The sequence below is a fragment of the Euleptes europaea genome, chromosome 2 (assembly GCF_029931775.1).
Source record: "Euleptes europaea isolate rEulEur1 chromosome 2, rEulEur1.hap1, whole genome shotgun sequence".
Taxonomy (NCBI): Eukaryota; Metazoa; Chordata; class Lepidosauria; order Squamata; family Sphaerodactylidae; genus Euleptes; species Euleptes europaea.
Window position 1 is genome coordinate 95,877,193 of NC_079313.1, and position 24,062 is coordinate 95,901,254.

General features: G+C 43.7%; 1 protein-coding gene across 1 annotated transcript in view; it reads left to right on the forward strand.

Annotated features, from left to right (window-relative positions):
* RAP1A (RAP1A, member of RAS oncogene family) overlaps positions 1–24,062 on the forward strand; it is a 103,843-nt gene that overhangs the window by 42,830 nt on the left and 36,951 nt on the right. Inside the window, exon 2 of the mRNA XM_056844538.1 lies at positions 18,026–18,096. The gene's annotated coding sequence lies outside the window, so the exon portion shown is untranslated. The remainder of the gene's footprint in view (positions 1–18,025; positions 18,097–24,062) is intronic.

Consider the following 24,062-nt stretch of genomic DNA (forward strand, 5'->3'; position numbering starts at 1 on the left):
TATAAAGTGCTTTCTTATTTGTCCCCGTATTTTTGCAGTGATGTTGAGAAAGTTAACCTACTGCACAGCCTGGCCAGGCTCAAGTTGATAGTGCAGAGTATGTTAAAGTCAGTGTCGAATTTACTGAGGGCTTTTCTTTCCATGTGTTCAGATGATAAAGATGTCATTGTATAGGACAGGCTTTGGGACATGAGTTGAAGGAATGTTCTCAAGCCACCCTAACTGTATTGTAATTTTGTGGGGCCATGCAAGTTCATGTGACCGTGCAATGATTCGAAGATCCAGAGTGTCCCAAATCTGAAATAGTTGTGGGTGAGGACAAAATCTCAAAGCTCAGCAACTGTGTGCCATTACATCATTATGGACAGTATTCCTAATGGCTTGTAGTTTTTTGTGGAATGTTGATGTATGGAAGTTCCTCATCCATGGTGGTCCGTGTGGTGTTTCCTGAAGGATCATCCTAGCACTATAGCTTCATCAGAAAGACTGTGTGGTCTGCTAAATAACTGGGACGGTCTGTAACGTAAGAGCTGCGCATACATCCCAGTAAAGAGCTAAACCCCCCAGTAAAGAGAATAATTTCCCCAGACAGTGGTGTGTCCAGAATTTCTGCTTTGTGTATCTTGGATGGTAAATAGAAGATGCTATCATGCTTGGATTAACTAATAACTGTGAACGGCTGACTCACTACAGAATGTAATTGTCCCTCTGCTCATGTTGTCTTCATCAGCAGTCAGTAGTGGTCCACAGCCACTTTGTTTGGATTGTTTGACCAGCACTTGTTTTGATCTGTGCTCTTGTAATATAATATACAGTAGGTGGGCCATCTGGCCTCTTATGTAATAAATGCATTTTTTTGGGTTTGCCAGCATACTGTGTTTTGGCTACAACAGACTAACATGGTTGCTTCTCTGAAATATGTATGAGATTACCGAGCAGGGATCTCATTCTGCCTTGTCACATTGGCTCAAGGAACGACTACCTCAAATTTGCTTCTACAGGAGTGGTGCTTTTGTAATATGCAGACATTTTATTCCTAAAGGCAAAATAATGGTGGAAGCTTGTTTGCCATGCAGAAAGGATTCCTGATGGAGAAGCTCTGTGAACAGGTTTTGGTATCATGCTTGGTGGATCCTATTTGATAGATCACAAAGGTCTTTCTGATCTGAATGGAGGCTGTGAGAATAATGAAAATGAAGAACCCAATAATAGTATGGCTTTCTTCGTTTTGAAGATTGCATCAGCAAATTAATGTAAGCATAAACACAAGTTATGAACCATTTTGAATATTGAAGTGAAATAAATCATCTGGTTTGGCTGGTACCCCTATGGATCTTCTTTTGTAATACATAGAATTGTTTGGTTTTGTCATGTGAGTGCCTTGAGATGTTGGCTCACTCGTATCTTCAAGATAAGAGTGCTGCCCCACATTGGCCACAGAAAGCATTTTTTAGCTAAGATAAATGCCTGGGCTGGTCCATATTTGGAGCCTCATGGGCATCTGGATTGGTTTATACCAGTGGAACTTGCTTTCCTGTTGAAGTGCTTTGAAATCCATAGTTTCCCTGTTGAGAGCCAGGAATTTTGCTAGAAGGGGCTTTAATGGATGCATAGCTGCTGAATGTGAATTCATATACAGCTAATGATGCTGTCAGACTTGATCTGGGAGTAACCAGCTCATCTTGATTTGCCAATTCACCACCAGTAGGAGTGGTCTACTCCCACTCAAATGGGATTGCTTACTGTTTTGACTGGGGCTTGTTTTTGCCTGGGTTCTTCATAGTACCATAATACCTCTTGCGTTCTTAGGTATTCTGGTCTCATCTAGTAGTAACATTAAGGTGGGTCCAACCATTCTCCAAGGAACCTTCCTCCAACAGAAGAGCCACTTAAGTTGGAAAATGGCTTCTTAAATTGGAGGAAGATTTCCAGCGTGAGCCATAAGGAAAGGTGGGGTATATTTTAATAGGTGAAGTATTGCCCAGTGGAGTGGTAGGATCGGGGAGGCATCCACCCCAGTATGTTTGCCTGTCTATCTCTGCAAACTGAAGGTTATAATTCAGCACCTGATAAGGTGAGTTCTGGCTCATCGACGTTTATGCAACAATAACATTGTCTTCCTAAAGCACAGTTACACCTTTCTAAACTCTAACTCTGCTTAGGAGTGCACTGCAGATATGGCCTTTATTTTGCCACAAGACTCTTGGTGGTTTGGACTGACTTGTTTACTTTGTAGTTCTTACTTTTGTCTAGCTTTTTTTTTTTTTTTTTGGTTGGGGAGGTATAAAACTTCAGTACTAATAGTAGATGTTTTATACTGGGCATCTTTAAAATGCCTTAGACTTCGAAGCATAAAATATTACCATGGCTGTATATTACCATAAAATATTACCATGACGCATCCTAATAATTACTGTGTACTAGAGTTGACTTTGAGTGAGAACTTGTTTGTCTTACCCTAGGTACATGGTGGAACTAATTGTGGAAGTTGCTTTCTACTTAACCTTGAGCTTGACTTGTTAGTCTGTGAATCACTTGAAGAGAATAAAAAAAAGTCTGCGTATTGTCCAGTCTTTAACAGCTTGTAGGCCTACTTTGCTCTCTGGTTTTTGAGCTATGTTTCAGCGCAGTGTTTCAGTGTGAACAAAGACCTGTGCTTGAGAAACTACTTCACACTGAAGGCCCTAAGTGTAGCAGGAGGATGTGGAAATATGATGCCTGCTCTCAGCTCCATTGTCTACATGTAAGACTGAAGTGTGGCATGGACGATGGTATAGAGGAAATCTGATTCTTCAGCTTGCTTCTGATCCTTGAGAAAATAGGGAAATACCTTCTTGCTTTAATTTATCTGTCTACCACCATAAGAAAACTCCCTGCATTATCCTCTTTGCAGTTTCCTTGATTAATGTGGTTTCTAGTAAGGATTATGCAGTTGAGATGGTTCTAGTTTTGTTTTCTGTTGGCTGTTTGGCTATGTTTTGATATGGTTCATTGTTTTAGTTACCTTTATTGTATTTTGTTGTTGTTAATTGCCTTATGACCCATGGATTGAGAAATAAATACATGGAATGACTTCAGAACTATGGAGTGAGTGTGTAGATTTTGAAGAAGTTTTCATATGATTGTTGGAGGGTTCGCAGGTGGTAGTGCATGTAGAATGAGTGCAGCCTGGCTTTGTTTTCTTTTGACTGAGTTAAGACAGGATGCCTTAGAACGGATCCATATGAACACATGAAGCTGCCTTATACTGAATCAGATCCTTGGTCCATCAAAGTCAGTATTGTCTACTCAGACCGGCAGTGGCTCTCCAGGGTCTCAGGTAGAGGTCTTTCACATCACCTACTTGCCTAGTCCTTTTAACAGGAGATGCCGGGGATTGAACCTGAGACCTTCTGCATGCCAAGCAGATGCTCTACCACTGAGCCACAGCCCCTCCCCATATTGATTGTATCAGCACTCCCTCCTGCCCCTCATTGTATTTGTACAGTTATCTTCTTCTCAAGAGTCTACTCAAGAGATACAGTAGTATTCCAGGGTTTTTAACGGCTACTAATCCTGTCCCCCCCCCCCCCCGCTTTTAGAATGAAAAATCCTGATTCAGTTGGAGACCCAGGTCAGAATTGTATGGAAGCAGCTTCAGTTATATAGCTTGGGGCCCTTAGAGCGACCTGGTTGCTAAAAATCCATAATTATTCTTGAAATTGAGATGTAGAACTTGTAACTTCATTTTAGCTACGGCAGCGATACAGTTGGCTCACTGTCTGGGGACAAGCAGCAGTTGCCTTTTGAGATCAGCATCTGTGTGGAGAATTGTATCTGCCTGCACCACTGCAATGATGTCCTTTTAAGGCTGTCTCAGCTCTTTAAAGCCTGTACTGTTTGCTGCTGTTGCTCTGCTCTTAACTTTCCAGGTCAGCGCAGTACTGTGATGGCTTCACGGTCACTTCAAATATACAACTGGGAAATTAATCAGTGATAATATTTCACATATAAAAATTCAGATGGAAGAAATGGTGAGTGTTTAGTGCTGAGAGGTCAATGCTCACTTCACACCAGTGGTTGTTTCTGAGACTTTCCATGGTGTGACGTGTTCATGAAATGGTTTTGTGTGATAGTTTTAGCATATAATTTTCCTACCTTCTGTAACACTGAAGCCTATTTTTTAGTAGAATTTTGTATATGAAGGGAGTATCATTAGGTTTTTAAGAAGAGGTTAGATGGTCATCTGTCAGCAATGCTGATTCTATGACCTTAAGCAGATGATGAGAGGGAGGGCATCTTGGCCATCTTCTGGGCATGGAGTAGGGGTCACTGGGTGTGTGTGGGGGAGGTAGTTGTGAATTCCCTGCATTGTGCAGTGGGTTGGACTAGATGACCCTGGTGGTCCCTTCCAACTCTATTATTCTGTGATTACTATAACAAGACCAAAACACCCAGACTAGCTGAGCTCTCATCGGGGCTGTCACTGTGTCATCAAGTCACAGCTACCTTATGGTGACCCTGTAAAGTTTTCAAGGCAAAAGGCTAACAGAGGTGGTTTGCCAGTGCCTTCCTGTGCATAGCCACCCTGGGATTTTTTGGTGGTCTCCCTTCCAAATACTAACCAGGGCCAACCCTGCTTAGCTTCCAAGATTGGACTAGTGTAGGCCATCCAGGTTAGGGTGGCCTGTCACTTTGAGTCCTTAGTGACTTGCTTGCAAGCCTCTGTCTTTGAATCTGTATAAGGAATATAATAAAGCTTTATAGCAGCGTTGGGCAGACTTTGACTTTCTCAGCCTATAAACAGCTGAGTTTTTCAAATATCAGGTGTGAACAGATGTTTGAGTTTTAAGATGCAATGCCTTTGTTTTCAGCTGCATGGTACAGTCTTAAAGCTCTGGTTCATAAAACAATCCCATAGAAAGTGCTTCCAAATGATGATGCTTTTTAAAAAGCACTTCGGCAATTCTGTGACTCAATTTTTTACCCCCTTTTTTCTTGTTACTTAAGAAGTGAGCAGAATCAGAGAATTTCACACTTTCTCCAAAAAACTGGAAAAAAACATCCACGCAGAATGAAAATATTTAAATCTAATACTCATGACTTCCTGATCCTTCTGCCCACTCCATCCAAATATGCTAGTCAAAATGAAAGAGATGATGCAAAATACTTCATTTGCCAGCCGGAGTTTATGAAAATCTACCAACCTGTTCTCTTTTTAATTGCAGACGTTTCCCCAAATAGTAACTCTGCCAGCTGCAGCTTTAAAAATTTATCAAGTGAAAATTCTGGCATTTTCCTGACTGCTGGCATGGTTGCTTCAGTCAAGCTTTGTTGCCCTTTATGGATCCATCTGATCTGAGTCACCTTTCCGCATGTCTTTTTAACTTACTATATTTCAGTCACCCTTATGTCATGTGAGAAGAAAGGCAAGATGGGGTAGGGATGTGGTAGGGAAGCATGTGTACTAGAGAAAATGGGGAACATAGTGTGGTTATTCATCTATCTAGTTAAATGCAGTTGGCTGGGTTTGTTTCTCCTAAATGTCTGATTCTGCATTGGTCAGCCATTACCAGAAAGGGCAGGGTATTTTTTTTTTAGCTAGAGCTCTGCAAATGCTGAGTTAAGCTGGTGTGGCATAATATGCTTTGGTCAGGAAGTGGCCTTTGAGCTTACTTGCTTTAGCTGTATTGTGGCACTGCGCTCACCTGTTAAGTGTGAATTCTGTGAATTGTCAAAAACCCGCTAAACCCATTGCACAGCATTAGGGTGGAGTTAAACATTGCAGTAGATGCCTGTTAACCATAGCAAAAAGTATTGTAGTGGAGCAGTGGCTGGCAAGCTTAGTGCAGTGATACTTCATAGTTTCTTTTTTTTAAGTGCTAATGAGTGTAAAACATGGGACTCTTCAGAATCGGCCACCCATTTTTTAAATATTTAGTTTTTCCCTTAGTTGACTTGTGACATAAAATTAAGAAGAAGAGTTGGTTTTATATGCCGACTTTCTCTACCACTTAAGGAAGAATCAGACCGGCTTACAATCACCTTCCCTTCCCCTCCCCACAACAGACACCCTGTGAGGTAGGTGGGGATGAGAGAGCTCTAAGAGAACTGTGACTAGCCCAAGGTCACCCAGCTGGCTTCATGTGTAGGAGTGGAGGAACCAACCCGGTTCACCAGATTAAAGCCCACCGCTCATGTGGAGGAGTGGGGAATCAAACCTGGTTCTCCAGATTAGAGTCCACTGCTCCACACTGCTCTTAACCACTACACCATGCTGGCTCTTAAGTATTCAGTTTTCATATGAGTAGTAAGGGAGGTCTCAAGGTAGATGCTAGCTTAGGAGAGTGGGAGAGAAGGCTGAAGGTCCCTGAAGAACAAGTATGTTTTTCTGCTTAAATCTTCACTTTATAAAGGCAAAGAACCCTGTCATGACTAAAATGCAAGTACAAAATGTAACTGTAGAGAGACGCAAAGGAATGTTCTTGTACAGTACTGTGCATGTACAGCCTTATGTAAATGTTTTGGAGACTAGTCTTGAGACTTGGGGGGGGGGACCTACATCATTGCCAACTTGGTCCTTGATGGTGAACAAGTGAACACAATGACATAGCTGTAAACCTCTGGAAACTGAGTGAAGGGTGTAGCAATGGTACAGCTGGTAGAAGGAAAATTATGCTGTTGAGGAAGAGAAAGACAGAGTTGTCTGGCTAGAGGAAAAGCTTAAGTACTAGAAAAGGCAAGAAGTATGGATGCATCCTTCACCCTTGTTGAATAGTGCAGGAACAGGCAATCCATTTAGAAATTAATCTTGCAATAATGTGTGGGAAAAGAGAATAGTTACGACTATCTTTAAAATATACACGTGGGCTTAATCCTTGACCTTTTTGAGTATTTTAAAGAGAGCAGCTGATGCACTTGTGCTCTTATTTTGTGCAAAACATAAAGAAAGATGTAATCTGAAAAGACAGCTCCTAGTGCCCACTTATCCATGAGGTTATTTTCTGTCAGGCTTTTGAGATCCTTTAAGGCATTTTAAAATTATCTGCGATATTCTGGTTGAGTATGAGATTTAATTTAGTCTGTGTGACATTTTAAATCTGATGGTTACATTCTTGGTGGTCTTATGTTACTATTTTAATTTTTTTTGTCAACTGTTTGGAATATTTTAAATGAATGTGGTATGCTTTTTTCCTAAATTTTGTGCTTTATTTGTACTCTCTTTTTCCCAAAGAGTGGTGTAGTGGTTAAGAGCATTGGACTCTAATCTGGAGAACCGGGTTTGATTCCCCGCTCCTCCACATGAGTGGTGGACTCTAATCTGGTTCTCCAGATTAGATTCCCCACTCCTCCACATGCAGCTTGATGGGTGAGCTTGGACTAGTCACAGTTCTCTCAGAACTCTCACTGCCTCACCTACCTCACAAGGTGCCTGTTGGTGGGCGGGTGGAAGGGAAGGTGATTGTAAGCCACTTTAAGACTCCTTTTGGCAGAGAAAAGGGGAGTATAAAAACCAACTCTTCTTCACATTGCTGAGTTCAAGTATAGCTGGAGCGCCTACTGTAAGCATCTTTTGCAGTTCTTGAATTTCCCATTTTTTTCCACTGTCTAAAAATTACTTTTGCTAATTTCCTAGAGATATACTATCAAAAATTATTTGCTCTTCCAGTTTTATCTAGTGCTGGATGACAGTGCAAACATTAAGCTTTACTGGCTTTAAGAATGTCTTGGCTTACACTGTTGAAATTGTTATCTTTTGAATTCCAATGTTTTGTAAAGAAGATCCTAAGATTTCCCAGCAAAATGTTGAGACAAAGAAAAGGTGAAATGCTATCTTGGAATAAGACACATTGCCTAGTCTAGGTAACTCATTCTGTGGAATCAGCATGGTTTCAAACACTGGATTGCCAGGCAGTTGCCACATGGCCACAAGCATGATCCTTAACTGCTGCCCTTTTCTCTGTTTTCATTATCAGTTACCAATCTAACAAACTTCTAAACTCTTTGCACAGGTAAAGGAAGTGTAAACAAATTATTTATGTGTTGAAGTTCCCACAGAAATAGGAGATGGAAAAATCTAAGTGATCAGTTAGTTTCACATTCTTTAAAAAAGATTTTGCTACTGTCCGATTGCTGGAAGAATTCTTTGAGCTGATCAGCGGTAGATGGTTTGTTATGGTGATATTTTCCAATGGTAAATACTTCTGTAATAATTTGAAGGAAATTTATCAGTTTAAGACTATTTAATGATTTAATGACAGGTGCCTATTTTAGGATATATTTGGTCAATTAAGTTATTCCAAGTAGTAATAATTAAGATTTACAGTCCATGTGACCTTGAACGTTTGGGGGCATGTAGCAACAGGTTTTGTTAGTTTGTTTTTGTAAAAAGGAATGTAATTCCAGTTTAGAAACCCATTTACTCAGCGAAGGCTGAAGCACCAACCTTCTCTTGGTAACCTTCCAATAGAAGAAAATTTTATAACTTGGAAGGATAGCAACAGAAATCCCCTTATTTGGACCATGAATGGTGGCAATATTACGAGGACTGATTCTAGAACTTCTCTAGGATTGCACACAAGCTTTTCCACTCAGGCTTGCTGCTAGTTAGCCATTTGATTTGAGATGTTGGGGTAGAAACCCTATGGCGGGGGAAGGCAAAATAACATCTTCTCAGAACCTGAAACATTGATAGGCGACATTATCTAATGAGTCATACAAATGTTAGAATTGCCTGACAATCTGAAGCTTGAAGCCATGTTGATCCTACAGATGGCACGTGTAGAACAGGCAGTACTATATTATCTTGTTCCAATATTTGTCCAATTTAAAGTAGCACCCTTGTATCTAATAGCCAAGTACTGGCCCCTCTGTGAACAAATAATGTGCCACAATGGGGCCAGCCACAGCTACAAAGTCTTGTACCAGTTGGTCTGTAGAAGTAGAATGTATACTGCTCAAAGGAGGACTTCCAAACTTCTGTTTCAATGGGACTTGCGCATGAGCCAGTGGCAGGCAGCCTGAGAGAGCATGTGTTGAAAGATGCTTGTATTTATTACCTCTTGTCTATGTTCTTGGAAGAGGAGTTGTATCATTCCAGAAAGGCATAAAACAAACACTGGAGGTATCTTTTAGGCATATGGATATTTGGAAGGTTAGAATATCTGTTGTCTTTCTAAATACCCTTTGTGCTTCTGTATAGTTGTTCCCGCAGTTGTTGCTGTTGTTTCCGCCTACAAAACCATTAATTTCCCACCCACTGTCATGCACATGGATTATGAGAATTCGTTTGGATGCTGGTTGTTGGTGTTTTACTTGGTGTGTATGTTTTATGACACCGTGTCAGCAAAATAGTGTATGGTTAGAATTGAGGGTAGTCCCTATTTGTTGTGTCAAATGCAGTTGAACTATGTCTTGTAAGCATTTGTTAGGTCAAAAAGGTACCACTTAAGTACTTGAGTAGGATGAAAGATTTGGGGATGTGTTGAGTTGATGAACATAGTTTACAAGAATGCAACTCTCTCCCTTTTGATAACCATCCTAACCTGTCCCTTCCATTGCATTGACATTAATTTCTTGGTGTTCCTTGGCTCCCTTGCCCAGTTTATGCTGATGGTGAACCCTCTACAGAGTATCAGAATATGCAGGGCAGGTTCAGGTAGGCAGTCCTTCTGAAACATATATATTGGAAGGAAGAGCACCATTAAAAGTCTGTGGAAAAGTAACTGAATATTCTTTGCAATGCAAAGGCTGCATTTCTCAATCTCAGAAGACTTCAAGAGAGTCAGCATGGTGTAGTGGTTAAGAGCTGTGGTTTGGAGCGGTGGACTCTGATCTGGAGAACTGGGTTTTATTCCCCACTCCTCAACATGAGCGGCGGAGGCTAATCTGGTGAACTGGATTTGTTTCCCCACTCCTACACATGAAGCCAGCTGGGTGACCTTGGGCAAGTCACTCTCTCTCAGCCCCACCTACCTCACAGTGTGTCTGTTGTGGGGAGGGGAAGGGAAGGTGATTGTAAGCCGGTTTGAGTCTCCCTTAAGTGGTAGAGAAAGTCGGCATATAAAAACCAACTCTTCTTCTTCTATTAGTGGAAGTTCTGTCTGGCAGTGTGGTGGCTGTATTGAGTAGTTGTGGTGTTATTTTGAATGCCACATTCAAAATCATTGTGTACCCAGAAATACAGGCTTCCTTTCTTCTAATAGCTCATACACTAAAAGCCTTGAGCATCCTATCAGCTTGCTTTAATTGCAACATGCATTCATGGAAATTTAATTCTGGACATGGGAAGGGGGTGGATCCTTGAAGAAGCTTGAGACCTTCCATGTTCTCTAACTTCAGTGGCAGATCCAACAATTTCATATCCTGAGCATTGATACTTCTCGCATATCTACCAAGATCTAGTTTCTCTGGGTTTTCTCCTGATTAAACTCAAATGCACCTGCTTACCTGAGGAAAAGGCTACAGCTGTGGAACAGTTCTTGTAGAAAGCAATTTGCTACAGTTGCAAGTATCTGAAGGGAATCTAAGTTAAAGGCGCAGCTCAGGGGCCACTTCTGCCTCAAAAGTTATCATGAATTAATGGCTGCTTTCTGTAAACAGATCTGGAATTAGCTGCAAGGCCTCTGCTGTGAGTAGATTCTGCGTAGAGCTGTTGTGCATTTTTTTTCCAGCCCAGTATTTGATTTTTCTCTTGTTTAGTGTATGTGGTTTGTTACTGGAAAGATGAGCGACATTAATGAGGATGTGATACTGCGTGGCCCTTGTGTATCTGAGAAAGGGAACAAAACAAAGTACATGGAAAAATCCCGTCCCTTCATAGTATCAGCTATTCATTACAGCCTGACAGTTTTAAACAATGTTGGCCTGTTCGGTAGTTAGCATAATGTAATGAAAGAATGTGCAGTAGGAGGTAAGCTTCTGCAGATGGCATCAGATTATTTAAACTGGCTATGATGTTCTACTCCATGGTTTGCGAAGTATGATATAATTGAAATAATCCTGGATCTAGGAATTATGAACTCCTTAAAATATAGGCTGGCATGTGAATGTCCTGTTGACAATAGTTTGGGTCCAGAGCGACGGGGCATGTTCTTTAAGAGAGCTCTACACTGATGTAGTGCTTTTGAGTCGTGTTGCAGGCCATCATCTCCTATTTCCAGACGCTTGCTCTTGTTGAAAACCAAATTTTCACCCCCCCCCCCAAAAATGGAGCCAGGCTGATTTTCAACCATCTGCGGTTTTGTATTTGAATGACCATATTTTCTAATTGTTGCTGCCACAAAACCTAATCTCTAACCTCTTAACAGTTCCTTAGAATTTTATTAAAGCTTTGGCAAAAATGTTGTATATATTTAAAAAAAAATGCAGAGGTAACCCTGGTTGTCATCACCTCAATGAGAAAAGCTAGCCTGCTGCCTTTAACCATGGAGAGAGGAAGGATATAAACATTTCAATAGATAAACCTGACTCTAACCTAACTTCTCCCTGATTTCTCATAATTCCCTCACAACTTTAAAAAGCTCAATTTAATTGAATCTTGGAGCCAGTATGCAAAGCAGCTAGTTAAAAAAAACGGATTCATCGACCACCAGTGAAAGGTGTAAAGTTTACATGTACACAAGCAATGACAAGAATTTCATGCAAGTTTATTTTTGTCATGCAACAAATAAGTATGATGCAAAATGATAAATAAGATTTGTACTTACACTAAGCAGTGCCCTGAGATACTACAATAAAATCATAGTTGAAAATATTTGGTGCCCCAGTGAAATTTCTAGATGCCGTGGCAACTCTGGTGCCTGGGATTTGTCAAGTCATGTGTTGAAAGATGAACTCATTTACCTCTGGTTATAGTACTCTAATGGGAATGGGCAGGGAATAAGACATTTCTTTAGCAGGGAGAGAATGAAGCACCTTTGAGGGTTCTTCAATGAGATTTTAAATCTAATATTTATTTTACAAGGATATTTTTTTTTCATTCACTGTTAATATCTTTCAAAAACACATTGTTAAATATCCTGAAACAAGCTAAGGGCCCGTGAAGAATCGTGGTGGTGGAAGGAGGAGAACCAATCTGGAAATTCTGCCTTCTCGGTTCTGGGTGGAAGGCCATCTTGATCCGTGGGTATTACTATCACGTGCCCAGGGAGGCAGGACCAAGTATTTTTTGTTCAGCTTCCTGTCTCCCTGGGCGGGAAAACCCAGTTTCCGTCCTGCCTTGTGTAGGGTGGCAGCGACTTACTTGAGCTCCGTCTTGTGAGGACTTTTCTTACCAGTGTGTTTCTTTTCTTTCCTTCTCTCCTCCTGAGAGACTCTGTGTGTTTTTTCCTTTCCTCTCCTGCCGATTTGAGACGCGGCTGCATCTCACTTTATTCAATCTCCCGACCTCTCCCCCCCCTTCCCGGACTTTCACTTTCTTCTTCGCCCGTCGGGCAAGATGGCGGACGGCAGGAGGGACTCGGATTCGGACCTCCTGTCCGAGGGTGATCAGGATCCAGCCCTCGTTGCTTCAACAGGGCGGAGGAGAAAAGATCTTTCTAGCGGCCAGACTGGCGGCCGCGCGGCGCCCAGCTCTGAAGGAGCGGCCGCGGCAAAGAGAGCGCTCTCTGAGGAGCCACTCCAAAATGGCGCCAAAACTGCAGATGGACGCGATCGGGCACGAACCGCGGGCCCAGCCCCGGGGAACCCGAATCTGGAAGGCACCTCTACTGATTTCACTCCTCAACATGAGGGTAAGGTATGCACCGACGAGCCTGAGGCTCCGGTTAACAGGAGGGAGGTTTTGAACTTATTTAACGGGGTATTGGATAGGCAAGCCGAAATGATGTCTATTTTTAGGGATTCCATGGCCCCGTTGCTACAGGGGGCAGACCTTACCCAGACTCGTCCTTCCAATCTGCAGGGGGGGGGGAGTGCAAGGGAGTCAACCAAGCACTCAATGGCGTACCAAAGCAGCCCTAAAGTCACATCCCATTGCTCAGCCTTACCAAGTCTCTGATGACTATATGTCTGTAGCTTCTGATCAGGAGAATAGAGAGGAAGGCGAATACGACTCCGATGAGGACACTCCAGTCCTATTAGAGGAACAGCACCCCCGCCTGTTTCTGGTGGAAGATTTTCAGGCCCTCTTAAATAAAGCCTTAATTGCTCTGGACCTCAATGAGGACCCAGACCCTGCCTCTGACCCCAAACCAAAAACAAAAAAGAAAGGGACTAGGGAGTTCTTCCCCAGCACCAAGCCTCGTGTTTGGGAGATACCCTTTCCTGAATTTTTTGAATCTCAAGTACAAACTGAGTTTGATAAGCCGCTAGCTAACAGACAGTTCTCTGCAAGCATTAAGAGGCTTTACACCATGGTGCCACAAGCTATGTCTTTGTTCCAGCTCCCTCTTATAGATGCCCCTGTGGCAGCGGTCCATTCTCCGGATTTGCCGGCAGAGGACGGGATGGGAAGCATCAGGGATCCCATCGACAGGAAAGCGGAGACCCTTTCCAAAAAAGTACACGAGGCTTCCACCCTGGCTATTCAGGCCTCAGCGGCAACCTCAATCATGGCAAGAGCCTCTATAGTCTGGCTCAGGAAAATCATTCAATTGTACATTGGAGACAATCGCAAGCTTACTGAGGGACTCAATAGGCTCCTCAAAGCATCAGCCTTTATGGCAGACGCCTCCTTAGATGCCATGTCCTTTGCTGCTAGAGCCACGTCCTCCAACATCGCCATAAGACGGGCACTTTGGATCCGTCCGTGGCAGAACGAGGTTAAGAACAAGACACTGACCATGTCTTATCCCTATACAGGGGGAAAACTTTTTGGGGAAAGGCTAGAAAAGATTCTAGTAGAAAATAAGGACAAGAAAAAGGTTCTTCCCAGGTCTTACAAGAGGGATGGGAGGCCTTCTTCCTCTTATCCCAACTTTAGATCTTCTCATACTCTTGCTCCCTTTAGAACAGATCAAAGAAGAGGCTCCTGGGGTAACAATAGTTACAGGGGATCTTCTCGCAGGGGAGGTGGAAAATTTTTTCGTCCCCCCCAGGGACATCAGCAGTTTTCAAACACCAAAGGAGACAAGTTCTCCAAGAACCCAAAACAGTGACGCCAACCTAACGGAGATAAGGGGCAGGCTCCTTCTTTTCCACGACATGTGGAGAAGATCCTGCACAGATGCCTGGGTGTCCCAAGTCATTCAATCGGGTTACCTCATAGACTTCACCAGCATACCCCATGACAAATTTGTAAATTCCCCGAGATCCATACGGCCAGAGAAACACCTGAGAACAGTGGAGGCTATTTCACACCTACTACAGATTCAGGCCATAGAGCCAGTTCCCCAGGACGAACAGGGAAGTGGGGTATATTCAATTTTCTTTACAGTCCCCAAGAAAAATGGGGACTGGAGAGCTATTTTAGACCTGAAACACCTAAACAGGAGCGTGCGCTACAGAAGGTTTCGCATGGAGGCCCTCCGCTCCATTCTAGAAGCTCTGCAATTGGACCAGTACCTCACTTCCCTGGATCTGAAAGAGGCTTACCTCCACATACCCATCCATCATTCTCACCGCAGATTTCTTCGGTTCTGTTACAGTGGCCGACACTATCAGTTCAGGGCCCTCCCCTTCGGGCTGACCTCCGCTCCCCGCGTCTTTTCCAAAATTTTGGTGACGCTGGTAGCGCTGCTTCGCCAGGAGGGGATAACGGTGTTTCCGTATCTCGACAATCTCTTGATCAGTTCAGAGTCCAAAGAACAGGCGCTCACTCACACCTCCAGGGTGATCCATGTTTTGACCTCACACGGCTTTCTGGTGAATCTGGAAAAAAGCCATCTTACTCCTTCACAAAGGTTGGAACATCTGGGTGTCATAATAGACACGCACAACAACCTGGTGATTCTACCCCAGGACAAAGTAACCAAAATCCAAACTATGGTCAAGACTACCATTTGCTCCACTCGGGGCAGGATCATGAACCTAGCCAAATTACTGGGGAAAATGGTGGCTTGTATAATTTCTGTTCCATGGGCCAGATTCCACTCAAGGGATCTCCAGATGCTTCTGCGCCCATACCAGGACCTCATTACGCAGAGCAGGGACAGAGTAATTCCTCTTCCGCTGGCCTTCCGACAGTCTCTGACATGGAGGCTCAAGCGCAGCAACCTCTGCAAGAGTCTGCATTTCATAGTAGAGGATCAGGTTCAGATCTTCACAGATGCCAGCCTGGAGGGATGGGGGGCGACCTGTCACTCTCTTGTAGCACAGGGGTCATGGTCCGAAAAGGAGAGGAAACTCCACATAAACAGACTGGAGCTAAGGGCCATACATTTAGCGTTGCTCCATTTCCATCACACCATTCGACACAAACACGTCTTGGTCCGGATGGACAACATCTCGGCCAAGGCGTATGTAAACAAACAGGGGGGCTCGAGGTCTCTGGGTCTCCACAAAGAGGTAAAGGGGATTCTCCTTTGGGCGGAGTCAAATCTGTTATCTCTCTCCGCAGAACGTATCAGTGGAGTTCTCAATTCACAGGCCGATTGGCTGAGCCGACAAGTCCTAGACGAAGGTCCCTAGACGACTCCATCTTCAGTCTGATTCAGGAGAGGTTCGGACAGCCCAAGGTGGATCTCTTTGCCTCGGGGAGCAACCATCTTCTCCCCAGGTTCTTTACTCGGTACTTTCATCGGGAAGCAGAGGACATGGATGCCCTGCTGGCTCCCTGGCCACGGGAGCTTCTATTTGCATTCCCTCCAATCCCCATTATTCCGAGAGTGTTACGGAAAATCAGGAAGGAGAGAGCCACGGTCATACTTATAGCGCCCTTGTGGCCGAGGAGACCATGGTTTCCCAGCCTCCAAAGAATGTCCATTCAGACCCCATGGGAACTTCCAGCCATCCCAGAGTTACTACATCAAGGCCCCATATTCCACCAGGAACCTCAATGGCTGCGCTTAACCGCGTGGAAATTGAGCGGGGATCTCTCCTAGAGAAGGGCTATTCTTCTGCAGTGGTAGACACAATGCTGGAAGCTAGAAAGCCGTCTACTAGGAGGATCTACAATACCTCCTGGAGAGCCTTTGTGCTCTGGTGTAAACGAAAGTCCGTTAACCCCTTATCTCCGGGAATCCCTAAGGTTTTGGAATTTCTTCAGGAGGGATTGGTGATGGGTCTTTCAGCCTCCACCTTGCATAGACAGGTGGCAGCATTGACCACGGTCTTAACAGAGGTAGAAGGGTCACCTTTATCTAGGCATCCACACATCATTACCTTTTTGAAAGGGGTAACACAAACCAGACCACCGACGGTACATCGTTTTCCCACGTGGCGCCTCAATGTGGTTCTTTCAGCGCTTACTAAGCCGCCCTTTGAACCGTTAAAGGAAGTGCCTCTGAGAATTTTAAGAATGAAGGCTATTTTCCTCACTGCTTTGACCTCTGCCAGGAGAGTTTCCGAACTTAGAGCCCTCTCTTCCAGGGAGGGCTTCTGTGTATTTCACAAGGATAAGGTCGTGTTGAGAACTGACCCCACCTTTATTCCAAAGGTTAACTCCCTTTTCCACAGGTCCCAGGAAATACACTTACCTTCCTTTTGCCCTCACCCAGTTCATCCTAAGGAAAAGGAATGGCACAAACTAGATTTACTCAGACTGCTAAAGGTTTACCTTTCTCGCACTGCCGACATTAGGAAATCTGATGCACTTTTCATTTCCCTAACCAACCCAAACAAGGGAGGGAAAATGTCCAATTCCGCTATAAGCGCGACAGTCAAACAGTGCATCGTGGAAGCCTATAGGGCTAACAAAATACCTCCTCCAACTGGAATCACAGCGCACTCAGTGCGTAGTGCGGCCACATCGGCAGCCTTTAATAGGCAGGCTTCATTGGAAGAAATATGTAGAGCAGCCACCTGGTCAACGGCCTCTACCTTCATCAAACATTATAAAATTGACTCTAGGGCTTCTGCGGATGCCGCCTTTGGGAGGAGAGTCTTGCAGCAGGTCTTGGAATGACCCTGAGTCCCACCCCGGGGTATAGCTCTTGGATATCCCACGGATCAAGATGGCCTTCCACCCAGAACCGAGAACGGAGCCTTGTGTACTCACCGTGACGGCTCCTTCTGTTCTGGGTTGAAGGCCATCTTGCCCACCCTTCTCAGGTCCAAGACCCTATTATTCCTAAGCTTACAGTACTGAAAGCAGGAGTTCACAATAGTTTATGTATCCAGTTATGATACTCCCTATGTCCGCCATTGTTATAGCTCTCTCTTTGTCATTGATGTTATGTTAAAGTTTTCTCTTCTTGTTTGAAGGAGCTCAATGTTTTAGTATAAGTGCATTGCTGTTGTTTGCTTTCTGTGCACTTACCTGTCTCCTTAGCTCGGCGAGTCCGTAAACTGGGTTTTCCTGCCCAGGGAGACAGGAAGCTGAACAAAAAATACTTGGTCCTGCCTCCCTGGGCACGTGATAGTAATACCCACGGATCAAGATGGCCTTCAACCCAGAACAGAAGGAGCCGTCACGGTGAGTACACAAGGCTCCGTTTCCCAAAACCTCCACTCTCCCCAGATTCTCTAAGGGCCAAACTATGTGTTATGTTGTATAATGAATTAAGTCTGACTGATTTGGCTCAGGACCATGGCACAGAGGTAGTAGGGGCTGCTACTTGTCTCCTAGCCGTTTTCCAGAGCTGAAACTTCCCTGGGGTGGAGTTATTTGCCCCATTTTCAAGCTCCACGTGCATAGAATGGGTTCTAAAGCGTATAAGCAGAATAATTTCCCTTCCCTCCCCCTTTTTCTTTAACTAACCCTCAGTAGCTCTTAATATTCGATCCTTCTGGAACCCATTCCTCATCAGGTCATTTAAGGGGATTTATTTCTTCTGGTTAATTTACAAAGTCATATTTTTTCTGGATACTTGGGAGGAATCCTCAAAAAATACAGATACTTCTACCATGTCCAGGTGGCCTGTTTTTACTGCTTTTTATTGGTATAGTGGCCAGCTACCTCACAATTAGATGTTTAACTATACTTACACTTTCCTTTCCCCCCCAGTCCCTTAGAGAGAAATTGAGAAGACATCTAGCAGGTGCTGTTAACACTGATGAGAGATCTTGTATGCCAAGGTATGAATTTCGTTTGTGTACCCTATGTAGTTATGACTTTTTAAGTGTCATCAGACCTTTGATCTGTCTAGGCCAGGAATGACTACTCTGATTACTCAGGAGGTGGTAAGCTCTCCTTCCCTGGAGGTTTTTAAGAAGTGGTTAGACGGCCATCTGTCAGCAATGCTGATTCTATAACCTTAAGCAGATGATGAGAGGGAGGGCATCTTGGGCATCTTCTGGGCATGTAGTGGGGGGCACTGGGGGTGGAGGTAGTTGTGAATTTCCTGCGTTGTGCAGGGGGCTGGACTAGATGACCCTGGTGGTCCCTTCAAACTCTATGATTCTATGATTGGCTGTGGCTTTTCAAGGCCATAATCAGAAGACTTCCCATTTCTGCTACCAGAGATCCTTTAATTGAGGATTAAAGACTGGAATTAAATCTGAGACCTGCATACAAAGCATGTGCTGTGCAGCTGGACTTGGGCTTCTCCCAAATGATGAAATTCTGAGGGGCTGAGGAAAAAGGCGTGGATGGCTTAAAAATAGTCCATGTGTTACAAAACCTGACAAAACTAGTCTGCTTTCACAATGTGATTTCTGCTGTAACGTAAAATTTGATATAAACTGGTCTTGTGGGAAAGATTACTATATCCTTACATTTATTTAAAGAAGTGGTTTGCTTCGATTGTTGCACTTCTAAATTTGTGAGTCTCCTTGGTGTAAGAGCATTCATTACCACCACTTCCACTTTTTAGTGATCTGCATGACCGACTTCATCTTTGCATCTGATGCAGGCTTATTGTTGACGCAACAGTGAGTGAAAATTGAGGGAGTTGGGCATGTCCAAATTGCCTTTCACAGTTTATAAAATTGTACTCACATGCCCCATTGCGAGACAAGGTGGGAAAAAAGATTTCAGGTTGATGGATATTGGCTGACAGCCATTTAAAACTTGGTACATAATATGGGTTCAGGGCTCTGAGGATTTCATGAGTGAATTTTGGCAACAATCCAGCCTGCATTTATGCACCTGTTCAGTAACCAGTTTTTCAAGATAAAGTTACATATGAATTGATAAAACCATGAGCTGGACATCATCCACCCCCCCCCACTAATTTATACAATCTTGGTCATAATGTTGTACAAGCAGTCTGCTGGTACGCTGCAGAAGAGGTGCTTACTGGCAAATAGCTTCAGATGGCTAACTGGGATAACAAAAGCCCCTATAGTATAGTGAAAAGAAAAATACACCAGAGTAACAGCCAACTTGACCATGGAGGGTAATGAAATTCCTTAAAGCCTTAAAAATTAGTATCACTGTGAGACATCTCCATCCTCAGATGCATCATCAAGGATCACTTTTATTGGGCATATCTATGGTAAATGTCGCCCAAAATCTTGTCATGAGTTGCAATAGGATTAGTTTTTGATACCTTAGAAGAAATGTGTTCATGCAGGTGCATAGTTGAGGAGACTCAAGAACAGGGGAACCGCTCCAGGCCTGAATGAGCCACACATCAGACAAGAATTCATAGTATCCTTCGTAAATAAATACATGCAACTCTTGTTTTAATTCCACTGTGATTATTTGCTTCCGCTTCCCCCCACCAGCTAAACTGATGAGTCTGTTTAAAAACTGTATACCTCCAATAGTTAAAAAACGTAAAATATGTACTCATCTAGGCTCTTGTTAACTAGCTTTTCCCTCCTCTACCCACCACCCTTGCCTTCCTTGAATAAATCATTTTATGTAGCATTTGGGATAAGGGACTTTGCAAGCTCTGAGGTGTGTGTGTGTGTGTGTTAAGTGCTGTCAAGTCACTTCCGACTCATGGCAACCCTATGTATTAGTGTCCTCAAAATGTCCTATCCTTAACAGCCTTGCTCAGATCTTGCAAATTGAGGGCCGTGGCTTCTTTTATAGAGTCAATCCATCTCTTGTTGGGTCTTCCTCTTTTCCTGCTGCCTTCGACTTTTCCTAGCATGATTGTCTTTTCCAGTGACTCTTGTCTTCTCATAATGTGATCAAAGTACAACAGCCTCAGTTTAGTCATTTTAGCTTCTAGGGTCAGTTCAGGCTTGATTTGATCTAGAACCCATTGATTTGTTTTTTGGCAGTCCACGGTATCTGTAATACTCTCCTCCAACATCACATTTCAAAGGAACTCTGAGAGGTAGAGCACTATTGTTCCACTCCTATGGTTTCACTGTACAAGGCCATTTGTGGTTCAAGTAGGATTTGAAGATGCGTTTCCCCCCATCAGTCAAATGATGTTTTTTGTGGATCAAACTGGCTCTGGCTGATTTCAGGAATGGACTGGAGTTTCAGTGCAACCCCTGCCAGCACTGCCTTCAGCAAACCACTTAATTTTGTTGTAAATATATTTATGCAATATAAAATGAGTATCACTGACCTATATCCCTAGGCTGTCAGTTTGAGTGCTCTAAAATTGTTTGGAGCTATTCTGCTCCTGCGCAGTTATGGTGTACTGGGACTCTTCTGTAAGATTGGGTTTTTAATGTAATTCATTGCAGTTGGCCAGCCTTTCCATCTCAGAAATTCATGGCGGATCTTTGCATTTCCAACGAGTATATTAAATCCATTTATCAATATGCAGCATGTAGTTTGTCACGACAGTGTGCCGTGCTATAATTTTTATTTACCACTTAGATTAAATGTCTCCTGCTAGGGGCCTTAAACTGTGGAAGGATAAATACCAGAGGGGCATGCAAGGTAGTTAAAGTCTAACAAATTAACCGTTAAGGTGCAGCAAGACTGACAGAAGTTTTTATGTTCTTGGCACTTGATTTAAAATGAGGCTTTTAAAAACTGGCATTCAAGGTCTGGCCTGGGCAGTTGTTGGCACAGCAATAAGAGATACTAATGACAGGTCATACAAATGAAAGTCTTGAAGTATGTGTTTCTTTAATTCAGGTGGGGGAAATCTGAAGGAGTGTTTGTTGATAAAATTAACCCTAGATTTAAATTTTTTGTCATAACTTTTTTGGTGTTTTTCCCCCCTGGATTGTGTTTACTTCTGCCTTGTGGCTGACTTGCAGGTGATAACGACATTTCAGGTTCTATTGGGTTTAAATTGTGAGCAGAAAGGTACCAGCTGGATATTAGGAAAAAATGTTTTTACAGTAAGAGTTGTTCGACAGTGGAATCAGCTTCCTAGGGAGGTGGTGAGCTCCCCTCATTGGCAGTCTTTAAGCAGAGGCTGGACAAAAATTTGTCAGGGATGCTCTAGGCTGATCCTGCATTAAGCAGGGGGTTGGACTAGATGGCCTGTATTGCCCCTTCCAACTCTATGATTCTAGGTGACAGGCTGGTAAGCACCTTGTGGCCATTTTAGACATCATATCACACTAAGCATTGGGCTAACCATAGTTTAGAACCCACATCACACTTAGTGCTTCCAGATATACAAATAAACCATCAATCTGCTCTTCTTTTTCTGTCTGTTCAGCATTCCAGTTTTTGTCAGTTCGGATGTCATGCCAAGCAGTAGTTGGCACAAATCATGAGTTGCAAATCAATTTCAGAAGATTTTTTTCTCCTGATTCTGGTTTGTTGACCAGCTGCAAACCATGGTTTGTCAATTCAGACATCACACTAAACCATAGCTCAGACAAGGAGTTGAACCCAGACATCTCTTCCGTTCAGTCTTGCCCAATTCCCTTCCTTACCATAGCCCCTATCCCACATGGCTTTTGTTTGTGTCAGCGATTTCAAGGACAACATTTTGGTGGTCAAAGGTGGTCCTTCCTCCCTTTTTCACTGGTAGAAAACCTGACTGAATCCAACCCAGTTCTGTTGCATTATGTGAATGTATGTGGAAAAATTTAAGTGATTTTATTTCATTTATTGTATGTATTCATACTGCATGTTTAATTTTGTGTATCATTCTTTACCTCCCCACATTGAATCTATAAATAAGCCAAGAGAATTGTAGCATATGTATTCCATTATTTGATTATAAAATAAGCTTCATTTGCACTTACCTTAACACTGTTAACATTTCTTAATGTCTGAATATATAACTTCCTCTTTGGTATTACTCATAGTTAGACTTTCCACTCCTGTATCTCCAGTGCAAAGCAGTAGTCTTGTAAAATGAAGGAAGTGAATGTTGCTACTCAGGCAAGTCTTCAAGCAGAACAGCGTTTTCGCACTGTGAGGGGGAGGACATCTTAGTATGGGAGATTCCCACCAATTAAGTCAAGGAGGTAGGTCTTAATTCCAGACTTCCTGTCTCCAGTGGGAGGGGTTTTTTCACCCTACTCCATTTTCTGCCCAGAAGAGCCATGCTAAAAGCTTCTCACTATCTACTAATTATAACTATTTCTTTCTAATTCTGCTTCTGAATTTTGAGCCTTTCTCTTCAATCAACAACCCAGTGCTTTTCCAACCATCTGCCTTCCTGTCCCTTTGTCAAGAGAAGAAAAAAGGGAAAGTGAAACTAAGATCTCTGCAGTCTTAACTCAGCCATAATGGATAGGGTTGCCAAGTGCCCGGTGGTGCCAATCCACCGGGCTGCCTGCCAACCAGCTGAGGGCCAGTGGGCACCCTGTGCATGCGCGCACATGTGACACACCTATGTCAATTCAGGGTTTACCCTGAAGTGACGGGGACGCTCTAGCAAATTCAGCTGAAACTCTGTGGTTTCCATAAAGTTTTGGCTGAGATTGAGAGAGTGTCCTCATCACTTCCGAGTAAACCGGAAGTGATGTACGTGCGTCGGCACGCAGGCGCATAGAGCCAGGCGCCCGCCCCAGAAAACCTCCCGCCGATCAACCGATGGGACCTGGTAGGCCTAATAATGGAGGCAAAGGCAATAACAGGCACAGCGATGAATGGTTTACTCTTCTCTCTGGAGGATAGAGATTCCCGTTGATCTTAAGAGAAGGAAGCAGGCTTAGTCCCTCCCCTCAGACACAGCTGCTGTATTGCTGTCATGGATGTAGTGTAGGAAACATGGGCTGGAGGATGAGCAATGCAGGATGCCATGGCAGAGTGTCAGTATGGCCTAGACAGGGAGGAAGAGGATTATTTTTTTTAGCAGGAAAATCCCTGCAATGAGGAAGAACAGAACAGCACTGGATCACTGGTGATGTCTGCCACAGGCCAACATGGCACGTCTCTAGGGTTGCCAGCTTCCAGGTGCTGTCTGTGTTATTATAATTATCATTCTAATATCTTACAATTTTTGTCTTAATGTATTAGTTTTTGAATGTAATTGAGCCACGTGCTGACACTCTACAGTCTTCACTATTTTCAGCATAGGTTCCAATTTCCAGGTGCTAGCTGGAGATCTCCTGCTGTTACAATTGATCTCCAGCCAATGGGGATCAGTTCACCTGGAGAAAATGGCTGCTTTGGCAATTGGACTCCAAGGCATTGAGGTCCCTCCCCTCCCCAAAACCCACCCTCCTCAGGCTCCACCCCCAAAACCTCCTGCCGGTGGTGAAGAGGGACTTGGCAACCCTACATGCCTCTCAGAGGTGCAGGAGGTGCACATAGCACCTCAGTGACTGCTCCCACCTGCATGTAGCCAGGTGGCTCTTGAGAGTGAGGCAGAGGAATCTACATTGCTACTGGCAGGCACAGCGCCAACATCCTCTAGAGGGCTCAAGTGGATTCAGATCTCAGTCTCACATTCCTCCCTTCCCCTGCTCCACCCTCTTTGCCCTTCCAGTGGGACAATGCCAAGAATGCCCTCCCTAGGCCCAAGTTGGGCATGGGGCCATGCTGCAGCCTGCAAGGTGTACTAATCTGTGATACCATGAAGTATTAGGCAACATTCCTACAAACAGGAGTGTGATTGCTAAATGATGGCATCATGGTTTTCTAACCCTCATCAGGCAGGTAGGAAGGGGAGACACCTGAGGAAGGGATAATATTCTTGAGTAACTAAGTTTCAATCCTGCTGAATGTAAGCAGGCCTGGATATTGATGGGAGACCACTTGGCAACCCTGTGAA